Genomic DNA, 12,920 nt, shown 5'->3' with positions numbered 1-12,920 from the left:
CACGGTGGGCTTCTGAGCTCCAAAACTGTAAGACAGTTTGTGGGGTTTTTCCTTTTTTTTTCACTGTTGTAAAATACTGTATTCATGTGTACAGTTCAATGGTATTAAGTCCATTCAGAATGGTGTGTGGACATCACCACCATCCATCTCCACAACTCTTCATCTTGTAAAACTGAAACTCTACACCTATTAAACAATGACCCTCCATGCCCTCCTTCCCCTGCCAAATATTTTACTTTCTGCCTCTATGAATTTGACAACTCCAAGTATCTCATATAGTGGAATCACACAGTATTTGTCTTTTTCATTTAGTATAATGTCCTCAAGGTCCATCTATGTTGTAGCATGTTTCTTCCTTTTTTAAGGCTGAATAATATTCCATTGTGTGGTGGTGGATTTCCAGGTTGAATGGAGAAAGGCATTCTTAGCTGAGACACCAAGAGGTGGCTAAAGAGTTCATATGCATAAAATGTTTAGAACAGGGTCTAGCACCCAGTAAGTGCTAATTAAATGTCAGTTTGTCTTATTCCCAGTGTTTTGCTTTTGTAACATTTCTAACTATATCTTTGCACACATCTGCAACTACCACCCAGGGATAAATTCCTACCTGTGGAATAGCTGGGTGGAATCATTAGCATATTTATAAGGTTGTGGATACATAATGCAAAATTCCTATATAAAATTTCAGATTCAATAATTATTCCAGGACTAGGTTTAAATGATAAACCCTCGGAGAGTTTGGTTCTGGTTCTAGACCACCATAATAAAGCGAGTCCTGATCTTTTGGCTGAAGGAGGGTCTTGCCTTTCGTTTAAAAAATAAAATGTGACACTTGTGAAGCGAAATAAAGCAAAGCCCAACAAAACAAGACTTGTTTATATTAGAACATTAAAACAGCTAAATCCAAGTGGAAAAACCAGCTGACCGGGCATGGGTGGATTCGAATCAGCTGACAGTGCAATGAAGATATTATCCATGAAAAACATTCAGTGACAGCTTTATTGAACTTGTAGTGTTTAAATTTAACAGAAAGGTTAACATAACAGAGTTCAGAAGGAAACTGTTTTTAGGGTTTTTTTCCCTATATTTATTTATTTATTTATTTCCTCACCCGAGGACATTTTTTCCATTTTTTTGTTCAGATAGAGTGGAAGGGAGAGAGAGAGAGAGAAACATCAACGTGAAAGGGACACATCGAGTGGTCGCCACCCACATGACTCAACCAGGGCCGGGGACAAACTGCAACGGAGGTACGCGCCCTTAGCGGGAACCGAACCCGGGTCTCTCCAGACCGCAGGCCGACACTCTAACCGCTGAGCCAAACTGGCCAGGGCAGATGTAGAATTCTTGAAAAGTGAGTAAATATATATCATACTTGCCATTGGAGAAACAAACGTGCATGAGAAATTCTGTGGTCTTGATGAGTAAAAACTAGTGTGTAACATCCTATGTAAGCTTCGATTAAACAGTCAGAAAAGGTAGCTCCTATTCAGACATTTGCAAATGTTGGTAGTTGTGGATTCTTTTCATTACTGTGCTGTAAAAATAAAAATTTTTTTAACTGAAAACTTTGCGTATTCCTCTTTTTCTTTCTTTCTTTTTTTTTTTTTTAATCCTCAACCGAGGACATTTTTCCATTTTTTGTTCAGATAGAGCAGGAGGGAGAGAGAGGAAGAGAGAGAGAGAAACATCGATGTGAAAGGGACACATCGAGTGGCTGCCACCCGCACGACCAACCAGGGCCGGGGACAAACTGCAACCAAGGTACGTGCCCTTAGCGGGAACCGAACCCCGGTCTCTCTGTACCGCAGGCCGATGCTCCAACCGCTGAGCCAAACCGGCCAGGGCGACGTATCCATTCGTCTGTCAGTGGACACTGGGTTGCTTCCACGTTTTGGCTGTTGTGAACACGAGTGTAAAATATCTCTTTGAGACCCTGCCTTCAGCTCTCTGGGGCACATCCAAAGTGGGGTTTCTGGGTCATGTGGTAGTTCTATTTTACACCTTAGGGGGCGTCTCCAAACTGCTGTCAATAACGGCGGCACCCTCTGCATTTCCCGGGCAGTGCACCGGGTTCCAGTTTCCCCGCGTCCTCACCACATTGTGTTGTTCTTTGGTTTTTTGATAGTAGCCATGCTAATGGGTGAGAGGTGTATCTCACTGTCATTTTCATTAGACTTTACCTGATGATTAGTGACGTTTAGCATCCTTTTTGTGCTCATTGGCCATATGTATGTCCTCTTTGGAGAAATGTCTATTCAAGTCCTTCACTCGTTTTTAAATCAAATTTTGTTGTGTTGAGTTTTAGAAGTTCTCCATATATTCTGAATATTAAACCAGATTTGGCCAGCATGTTGGGGAATCTCACATTAAGCTAGAAAAGAACTGAAACCTCAGTCCTCTCCCATCACATCTCTTCTGTTCTCGCGTCGTTGGTTTGTTTACCTTAGGGCTGGACTTCCCTTGACCCCTCCTAAACTTCATGCTGTCTAAATTAACCGTGAAACACTAGAGTCTCCAGCATGGAGCTCCCAGGACCACCCTGCTGACCGTGTGCGGGGTGCAGGAGGAAGACCTGGCACGGCCCAGTCTCTCTGGTACTGTCTGGAGAGCGTGTTCAAACCCAGTCTTGCCTTCCCTGCTCAGCATGACAGGAGCCCTGGCATTCCCCAGTCACTGCCCCAGGGTCCAGTTGGCAGTTCTTACTGGTTTTACTCACTGGTTTTCCACCCTCACCCCAAGACCCTCCCCAATGCACTCCTTCCTGCCCCACACATAGCTCCCCTGCAAAGCACCCTGGGTAATTAATACAACTTCCTCCCTCTCACTGCATTGCCAATGTACCAGGGTGCCCTATGCAAACCAGTCCCCTGGGCAGCTCCCTGGTATACCAGCCCTCAGCTTCACCCTCATTTTGCACCCTCCTTGCTGCTCTGGGCCATGGAGAGGGGGGCTGCACCGTTATCCAGGGCCTCTCTGCCTGGGGAGCCCGTATGCCCAGGTATTTTCTGGTCCCAAAATGTTGTCACTCCAGCTTGCTCTGATCCTTGAGAAGACGGTTGGCTCAGACAAGGTTTGCAGACACATCCACATCCAGCACCTAGGAAGTGCCAAGAACCATCGTCCTGTTTGAGCGGGTCCTTTGGGTTGATAGTGCCACAGGGGCAGTGAAGGGGCCCAGACGGCTTCATGCCAGGTTCTTCCATCCCAGACAGGAAGCATTTTCCAAGGCCACTGCCAGCCGAGATGGGAAATTCAGCAGCGCCTTTCCACCGGGCATCTCCCAATATGCCACTTCAGAGAGCCATGACGCACCTGTGCTGGGTGCTTTACCTGTGTGCCAGGACCACAGGTATTAATGTGGAAGTGTGCCCACCTGTCCCAGGCCTGCGAGTGAGGGCCCTGGCACTGCCCAATCTGTTTCCTTCTGTGCCCTCCCTGGAGGGCACTGTCATTGCCGGACAAGTTCTGAAAGAAGAACCATCCTCGGGAACCAAGGTCAGTGGCCACATCTGTGGCAGGTGACAAGCAGGGCTGCTGGGCTGACTTGCCCATTGACTACACTGTGAGCGGTGCCTTCTGGAACTGGGCCCTGGCTGCAGTGTGAGGCCTGGCTCGGGCGGGGCAGACATGCACGGATGAGGGCAGGCTTTCTGGAAAGGAGATCGAGCATCTTCTGCAAGCCGGGCGGTGTTACAGAGGACGGCAACTCGACCAAAAGTAGCTGTGGGACATGCACCCGAATGCCCTCTGTGTTTTTCAAGAGATGTGAGCCCCTGTTGGAATTTCAGTGGGCTGTGTATCTTTGAGACCCTGCCCCAAGACGACCACATGGGTCTCAGCCTGAACACGGTTCCATGTGCATTGCCCTCCATCATCCTCACAGCAACCCTGCGATGGTGGTGGTGTTGTCATCCCTATTTTACAGACGAGAACACCAAGGACTAGGCAGATCAAGTGACTGGTTGAGGAGCTCCCATGGCTGGTCTGTGCACAGCTGGGATTTCGAACCCTAGTCTGGACGCTTCACCACTTCCTGCCTCCTTGGTGCTATGTGGCTTGGAACAGGACAGTCTCACTCTGACTTGGGAATCAAATGCTCCAGGGTCTGGAATGTCTAAAAATAGCCTCCACCCCCAGTGGGGTGTGCTGTGTAGAGGCCATGGTCCCTCTGGAGCCCAGGAAAAGCGTCAGCAACACCCACGGAGACTGTCAGGGCGCCCCTGGGGAAAGCTCGGAGCTGGCTTCGAGTCCTGCCTGGGAAGGCAGCCAGCCTCACGTGCTCCTGGCCTTGTGCCTTTCTCCATGTGGCTTAAGAGCAGAGGACACCCTCCTCCCCAACCCCAGGACTTCACGGGCCATGGGGGCCCCAGTGGTCAGGAGGAGGGGTGTCTGAGTGAGGGGGTCCTTCCCAGAGGGTTGTCAGCCTGAGATTTCAAATAACTGGCAGTTTCCATAATGACTGTGCTGCCCGGAGGCCCCCAGCTGTGTCTGTCCCAAAGCAAGGGTGGACAAGAGTCAGCCCCAGGTTCAAGTCCTGGTTCTTCTGTGGCATTGGCCTTGTGACCTCAGGCAAGTGAGCAGACTGGCAAGACTCAGCCCTGGACTAGGTTTATCCTCATCACTGCTTTCTCTCCAGACCAGCACCCATCCCCCCACCCAGCAAAGTGGTGCCAAGAGGGTGGGTGTGAACTAGACTCCCTAGCACCACCCATGAAGACATGCCCAGAGTCTGGGGCTCAAACAGCCCGCAGGGAGGGAGAAACCCTCCAGATCAAGGGACCCTGCAGCCCAGGGTCCCAGCACTTCTCCAGAGTGGCTGGAGAAGGGGCCACACTGTCCACAGGGCTCCCCTTCGCCAACGCAGTGCTTTCTCGCTAAGCAGAAGGCACACGCTGCTGCATCCTCTGACCATTCGCTCAACCACCACATGCTAACAGGGAGCCAGCTAAACAGGCACCGGGCCCTGTTCTGGGCCACGGCATGGACAGACAAGCGCTCCTTTGTGGATCTTCCCCTCCTACTGCTGTCTGGCCCTTGAGCCTGCGGCCGACCTGGCCAGGACAAGCAAGCAAGTCCCTTATCCTCAGATCCAATTCCTCAGCTGTCAGTGGGGTCACAACAGTCCCTGTCTCCTGTTCTGGCCAACAAGGTCCATAGCAAATGGAGAAGGAGGGTTAGCACCTGGAGCTAGATAAGTATCTAGGGAATGGCAACTATATTGGTATTATTTTGTATAGTAATTACATTTTACTAGAATATAAACATCTTCAGGGCAGGCCTGACATCAGACTTGCATTCATTTCCCTCCTAGAATGTAAGAAGGTGGAAGAACACAATAAGGAGTCAGAAGACCCAGGTTCAAGTTCTGACTTTGCCCTTTATTTTTTCAATCATCCAATGACTATGGATTGAATTTCTACTATGAGATCCGTGTTGGGTGCTGGAGATACAGGGGTGAACACAGCAGACAAAGCCCCTGGCCTCGTGGAGCTCACAGTCCAGGGGACAGCACAGGCAGTGGCCGGGAGGGGCCATACTTAGCATGTGCATCAGCCAGGAGCACACAGAGAGGCCTGTTCAAAGGGGTGAGTGAAGGGAATGTACTTATGAAGGGGCCATCTACAGAGGTGTGGGCACAGTTAAGGAACACCATCAGCTACAGTGATGTGCCAGGATAGCACCCATGGGAAGCCTGTACCTCTCCTGGCTCTGGAGCCATGATCAGAACCAGGAAAACCTGCAGGACAAAGCCACTGGAGGAGCTGTGACCCTCGGGAGAGGAACCAGCCTGTGCCAAACCGAGGCCTGGAAGGGAAGGCCTCAGAGAGCATCCTTCACCTTTCTTTTTCCTCCCACCTGCCTCCTGCCCATCTTCCCATTGAATTAACCCCAGCATAACCGCAAAGCAGGGAGCCTGGGTGATGGAGAACCCACAGGTCAGCCAGCTAGGACACAGAGCAAGCTGGAGAAGGAAGGATGGCAGATCTGAAGGGGCAAACAGAGAATAGTCAAGTCTGGGGACAGAGCTGGGCAGACAGCACTGGAAATGTCAACCGGATGGGAGAGACCCACCAGGAGGCTGATGAGTGACCAGAACCCCAGCCTTCATTTCTCTGGATCTCAGTTTCCTCATCTGTAAAGCAAGGATTTGGACCCAATTGTTCAGCAGGCAATTGTTCTTACGTGGGTCTAAACCTTTGTATTGCAGCTGTTCCCCAGGGCCTGGGCTCTGCCCTTGGCACCCCCAGGAGAAGTGGATCACAGTGCCTGGAACATCAGCTGAAGCACTGTCCTCGACTGTGTACAACATGAACCTAATTAAAAGAGAACTGTCACCTGTATCCACTGTTTCTTCAAATGTGGAGCATATGTGGTATGATTATATCTGCGTTAAAAGTATAAAAGACAAGCCCTGGCCGGTTTGGCTCAGCGGTTAGAGCGTTGGCCTGTGGTCTGGAGAGACCCGGGTTCGGTTCCCGCTAAGGGCACATACTTCGGTTGCAGTTTGTCCCCGGCCCTGGTCGGTCGTGTGGGTGGCAGCCACTCGATGTGTCCCTTTCACGTCGATGTTTCTCTCTCTCTCTCTCCCTCCCACTCTATCTGTACAAAAATTGCAAAAATGTCCTCGGGTGAGGATAAAAAAAAAAAAAAAAAAAAAAAAAAGTATAAAAGACAATACTGTCAGCATAAGAAAAAAGACTAGATGGAAAAACCACAGCTTTTTTTAAATCCTCACCCAAGGATATTTTTCCATTGATACTTTTTCAGATAGTATGGGAGAGAGGGAAAGGGAGACACACACACACACTCACATCAATTGTTGCCTCCCACACGGCCCTGGCCAGGGATAGAACCCAGAACTGAGGTGCATGCCCTTGACCAGGAATCAAACCTACGACTCTTCCGTCAGCAGGCCAATGCTCTAACTGCTGAGCCAAACCAGCCAAGGTAGAAAAGCCACCACTTTTAGCAGCATTAGTCTCGGGTGAGTTTTGCTTTTTATAGTTCTCTGTGTTTGCAATTTTTCTGAGCAGTGGGGGAAACAGCAACAAAAAAGTGTGAAACAAAACTCTTCAACCTTAAGCATTAGCTAGAGTTTAAGAAAATGTAGCTTTGCAGCACACCCAGTGGACAGCTTCAGACCACATCGAAGCACCACCACCCAACCACCTCCACAAGTGACACACTCAAGGGGTGGACTCAGTGGGTACCAGAGCCCTGCTGAAGTAAGTCTGCTCTGTGTGGTGGGCCCTGCACAGCTGATCCTCCAAGGTAGCTGGAGGCCAGTGGTCAGTGGGCACAGCCTGTCCTTGCAGCTGATCAGTCTGAGTAAATTCTTCCCATTGACGTGCCAACAGCAATCAAGACTCAATTACAGTAGAAGGGTGGACAGGCCACACTAGGACTGCACCTCAAAGGCCCAGCTGGGGTGATCAGGGAGGCTGTGCCACTGGACTCTACAAGACATCTATTACAATAGGTTACCCTATGAAGCCTAGGAGACATAGCAACTCTACCTAATGCATAGAAACAAACACAGGGAAACAACCAAAATGAGGAGACAAAGAAACCTGTCCCAAATGAAAGAACAGAACAAAACTCCAGGAAAAGAACTAAACAAAATGGAGATAAGCAATCAATCAGATGCAGAGTTCAAAACACTGGTTATAAGGATGCTCAAGGAACTTAATGAGAACTTCAAGGAAGTTAATGAGTACGTCAGCAACATAAAAAAGGACAGTCAGAAATAAAGGATGATGCCCAGCCAGTGTGGCTCAGTGGATTGAGTGTCGTCCCATGCACTGAGAGGTCCTGGTTCGATTCCCAGTCAGGGCACATGCCTGGGTTGCAGACTTGATCCCCAGTGAGAGGTGTGCAAGGGTCAGCCAATTGATGTATCACTCTTACATCAATGTTTCTTTTTCTCTCTCCCTTCCAATCTCTCTAAAAAAATCAAGAAAAACATGTTGAAAGAAAGAAAAAGGGGGAAAAAATGAAGCAGGCACTAACTGAAATAAAGAATAATTTACAGGAAACCAATAGTAGAGTAGGTGAAGCCAAGAAGCAAGCCATTGACTTGGAATATAAGGAAACAAAAAACACCCAATCAGAAAAGAAAAAAGAAAAAATAATCCAAAAAAGTGAGAATAATGTAAAGAGCCTATGGGACAACTTCAAGCATACCAATATTTGCATCATGGGGGTGCCAGATGAAGAAGAGAGAGAGCAAGAAATTGAAAACCTTTTTGAAAAAATAATGACAGTCCTGGCCTGTTTGGCTCAGCGGTTGGAGTGTCAGCCTGTGGACCAGAGAGTCCCGGGTTCAGTTCCTACTAAGGGCACGTACCTTGGTTGCAGTTTGTCCCCAGCCCCGGTTGGGGTTGTGTGGGTGGCAACCACTCTATGTGTCCCTCTCACATCAATGTTCCTCGCCCCCCCCCAGCTCTATCTGAAGATAAATGCAAAAATTTCCTCTGGTGAGGATTAAAAAAAGAAAAGAAAGAATAATGACCAAAAACTTCCCTAACTTGGTGAAGGAAACAGACATACAAGTCCAAGAAGCACAGAGAGTCCCAAACAAGATGAACCCAAACAGGCCCACACCAAGACACATCATAATAAAAATGCAAAAGGTTAAAGAACAGAAACAGACTCATAGATACAAAGAGAGAATCTTTTTTTTTTTTTTTTTATCCTCACCCAAGGACATTTTTCCATTTTTTGTTCAGATAGAGTGGGAGGGAGAGAGAGGAAGAGAGAGAGAGAGAGAGAAACATCGATGCGAAGGGACACATCGAGTGGCTGCCACCCGCACGACCAACCAGGGCCGGGGACAAACTGCAACCGAGGTACGTGCCCTTAGTGGGAACCGAACCCGGGTCTCTCTGTACCGCAGGCCGACACTCCAACCGCTGAGCCAAACCGGCCAGGGCCAAAGAGAGAATCTTAAGAGCAGCAAGAGAAAAGCAGTTTGTTACCTACAAAGGAGCTCCCATAAGACTTTCAGCTGATTTCTCAAAAGAAACTTTGCAGGCCAGAAGGGAGTGGCAAGAAATATTCAAAGTGGAGAACAGCAATGACCTACAACCAAGATTGCACTATCCTGCAAAACTATCATTTAGAATTGATAGACATATACAGTTTCCCAGACAAGAAAAAGCTAAAGGAGTTCATCACCACCAAACCATTATTATATGAAACGTTGAAGGATCTTCTTGAAGATAAAAAATATGAACAATAAAATGGCAATTAATACATATCTATCAATAATTGAATCTACAAATCAAGTGAACAAGCAGAACAGAAACAGACTCATAGATACAAAGAACTTTTTGTTGGTTGCCAGATGGGAGAGGGTTTGGGGGGATGGGTGAAAACAGTGAAGGGATTAAGAAGTACGAATTGGTTGTTAGACTGATGAACCTCAAAGGGAAGGTGGGGGGTGGGAAGAGATAAACCAAAGAACTTATATGCATATATGCCTAACCAATGGACACAGACAATAGTTTGGGGAAGGCAAGAGAGGAGTGGGAGTGGGAAGGAGGGGTCAATGGAGGCAAAAATGAGGGACATCTGTAATGCATGCAACAATAAAGATCAGTTTGAAATAGGAAAAGAAAAAGAAAAGGTGGCTCTGGAGAAGGAGCATTAAAAGATTCGTACCTAAATGTGGTCCAAGTCACAGGTGCCCTCCCCATATCCACCGAGCTCTGGGCATGCAACACACAGGGTGAAAGGCACTAGAACTGCAATGAAGACGACAGAAATCTTCTGCCCTGTCAACATCAAAGGAGATCTAAACATATCTCTTCTCTCTGCATTTTTTTAAACCTTGAAATAACTGCCACGTGTTTTTCTGTCTCAAAAAGACCAGCTGACCTAAATATCAGGGTGGTTTTCTATAATCTGTTGCTTCCCCTTCGGAGGGTCTGGCTTTCAGAACTGCCATCTGCACAGACTCGGGGCTTTGGCAGACTGCAGTGCCCAACAACTCGATGTGTGGGCTTTGAAGCCAGGTTCAGATCCTGGCTCTGCCAGCTCAGGCTCTGAGACCCAGGCCAGTTACTCTGCTCTTCGGGCTTCAGCGGGGCAGGCGGGACTGGACGATGGGCAGAAGGGACTTAGTATATGCCATGGACTGAAAGTGCCCCCAATTCATCTGTTGAAACTCTAACCCCTAATGTGATGGCATACGGAGGTGAGGTGTTCAGAAGTTAAGTTTAGATGAGGTCATGAGGGTGGGACCCTCTTGAGGGGATTAGTGCCTTAATAAAAGATACAGCGAGAACTTGCCTCGCTCTCTGCTTCCACCAACCCTTCACCTCTCTACATGCACACAAAGATGTCACATGAGATGGTGCCCACCTATAAGCCAAGAGAAGCAGCCTCAGAATAAAACCGACCTGGTTGGCACCTTGACCATGGACTTCCCAGCCTCCAGAACGATGAGAAGTTTTCATTCCGGCCCCCAGTCTGTGGACTTTTGTTTTGGCAGCCTGCACTAAGACAGTGCAGCCCCAGGCATGCGACTGTGCAGTTCTGGAGCCTCTGGTTCATGTCCATCTTCAGGTTCAGGGCACCAGTTACAGGGAGCTGCAACCACTCCGCATGAGCATTTCCCCAAGGCCAGTGACTGACACTGCATTACCTCTCTGCTGTCAAAACCACGTGCCCGGCTCCCACAACTCATCCTCCACTTGGTGCCAAACCCTGTGTGAAGCCTGAGCTGGTAGGGGCTTGTGCCAGGTCACTGTTCCCACATACCCCGCTTTCAGTCTCTGCGTGGCTGAAGGACTAACTGTTACCATGTTAACACTGGCTATCTTAACTCAGTTAACCCAATGTATGATGATGGATGGACGGTACTCTCCCCCAGTCTCCATCTTCCCATCTCCATCTACTGACTTTCCACCTCCCTGTAGGTGCTTCCTCCAGCACCCCCCACCCCCCGCTGGAACCTCAGTTACACATTTTAGCAGAGTCTGTCCACTACCTGCATTATGGGACTCTAAGCTGGTTTCCTTCATCCAGGCATAAGCCTTAAAGGCAAGGCCAATGCCCTGGTCAGCTGTGACCCTCCAGTGCACCCCACGGCACAGGCAGGGCCTGGCACCAAAGAGGCACTCAACCAACCCCACAAAAGATGAGAAAGGACCTTCTCTCCTCTCCCTGGGGCCGTGTGACTCATTATTAGTGAGTGGGGAGTCTTATTGGGGAGGAGGGAAGTTCCTGCCCTCCCCTCCCTGCTAAGAGAGGAAGCTTCCAAGTCCCCATCTGCACTTTGACCCCACCTCTGAGTTCTTTCTCATTTGCTCTCAGTCATGGTCACGAGGGGACTGGAGAGGCATGGTGACTCAGCCCAATTCATCATCACAATGGAAAAACCCAGGCCCCTGTCCTGCTGGCACTGGGTCGGAGCTCTCATCTGGAAGGGCAGCATGCCATTCCTGTTTTCAAGGTCCCTTCGTCTTTCACCTGCTGAGGAAACAAAGACCGAGTATGAAGGAGCACGGCCAGTTGACACCGGATTTGTGGTGTGGCATGAATCTCAGCAGCCAGAAATCATGTGTTCCCTCCGTGCCTCGCTCCGAATGAGTGCCCATGTGTGAAATCACAGAGCAGTTTCATAAGTCCATTGTTACCTGAAGTGGGCACGGGTCACTCTTTTGTCCACCAGCATCTGACATGCCCTTCCTGTGGGACAGAGCCCACCTGCCACAGAGGAACTGAGAACACCTTTGCCCAGCCTCCCTTGCAGCTTTGGCAGAGTGCCTGATCTGGGTGCCTCCAATCAGACATGCCATTCTATTTTAAAAATAAAATGTATTGGGATAGCATTGGTTGATAGCGTTATATGAGTTTCAGGTGTAAGACTCTTTAAGAAAAATTTTTTTTTTCTTTATTGATTTTAGAGAGAGAAGGGAGAGGAAGAGAGATAGAAACATTGATGAGAGAGAGCATCGATTGGCCATCTCCTGCATGCCCCCCACTGGGGATTTGGCCCACAACTTGGGCAGGTGCCCTGGCTGGGAACTGAACTGGCAACCTCTTGGTGCCTGGGTCGATGCTTAACCACTAAGCCACACCGGCCGGGTTATGACTTTCTAATACAACATCTGTATACTCTATTGTGTGCTCACCTCCCGAAGCCTAGTCTCTTTTTGTCACCATATATTAGACCCCCTTTACCCTCTTCTTCCCCACCACCTTCCCCTCTGATAACCACTGTTCTGTTATCTGTATCTATGAGATTGTTTTTTTGTTCATTTGTTGTTTTATAGCCCACATAGGAGTGAAATCATGTGGTTCTTGTCCTTTTTCAGCTGACTATTTTCACTTAGCATGATACTCTCAAGATCCATCCAGGTTGTTCAAAATGCAGACACACCCATTCTTGACTGTGAATTAGAACCTGGTGACCCGAGGAAGCAGAGACCACACAGACTGCATTCTGGCAAGGGTGCAGCAATGGTACCCCCTACTGGGCTTCAGAGGCAGCCATGGTCCTGAGGGCAGGGTCCTGCGCCGCGCCCAGGGGTGGTGGTGGCTGCGGTGTCTGTACCCAGGGATGGCAGTAGTTTTGACACTGGACCAACGCTGCAATGTTGGGCGTGACTCCTGAGATCCTGAGAGCTGCCCACCCCACTTTTGACAAATACCTTTTCTGCTTAAACGAGCCAGAGCAGGTCTACTATTTCCTGCCACTGTCCAGACTGGTAGATTAGCCTGTTTCCCAGTGAGGAAATGAAGGTTCAGAGAGATCTTCAGAAAGGTGGTGTCTCCTCTCCAGCTGAGGTGCAGGCCAGTCTCCTGCCCATTCTACAAATGGGGAAACAGAAGTACAGAGAACGTGTGACTTAGGCAGCATCCTTCAGGTAATCGGGAGCAAGGCCGAGGACACATGTCTTAGAGGCGCC

This window comes from Molossus molossus, unplaced genomic scaffold (assembly GCF_014108415.1).
Source record: "Molossus molossus isolate mMolMol1 unplaced genomic scaffold, mMolMol1.p scaffold_m16_p_21, whole genome shotgun sequence".
NCBI lineage: Eukaryota > Metazoa > Chordata > Mammalia > Chiroptera > Molossidae > Molossus > Molossus molossus.
The sequence above is the reverse complement of the archived record's forward strand: the minus strand, read 5'-3'. Positions refer to the sequence as shown.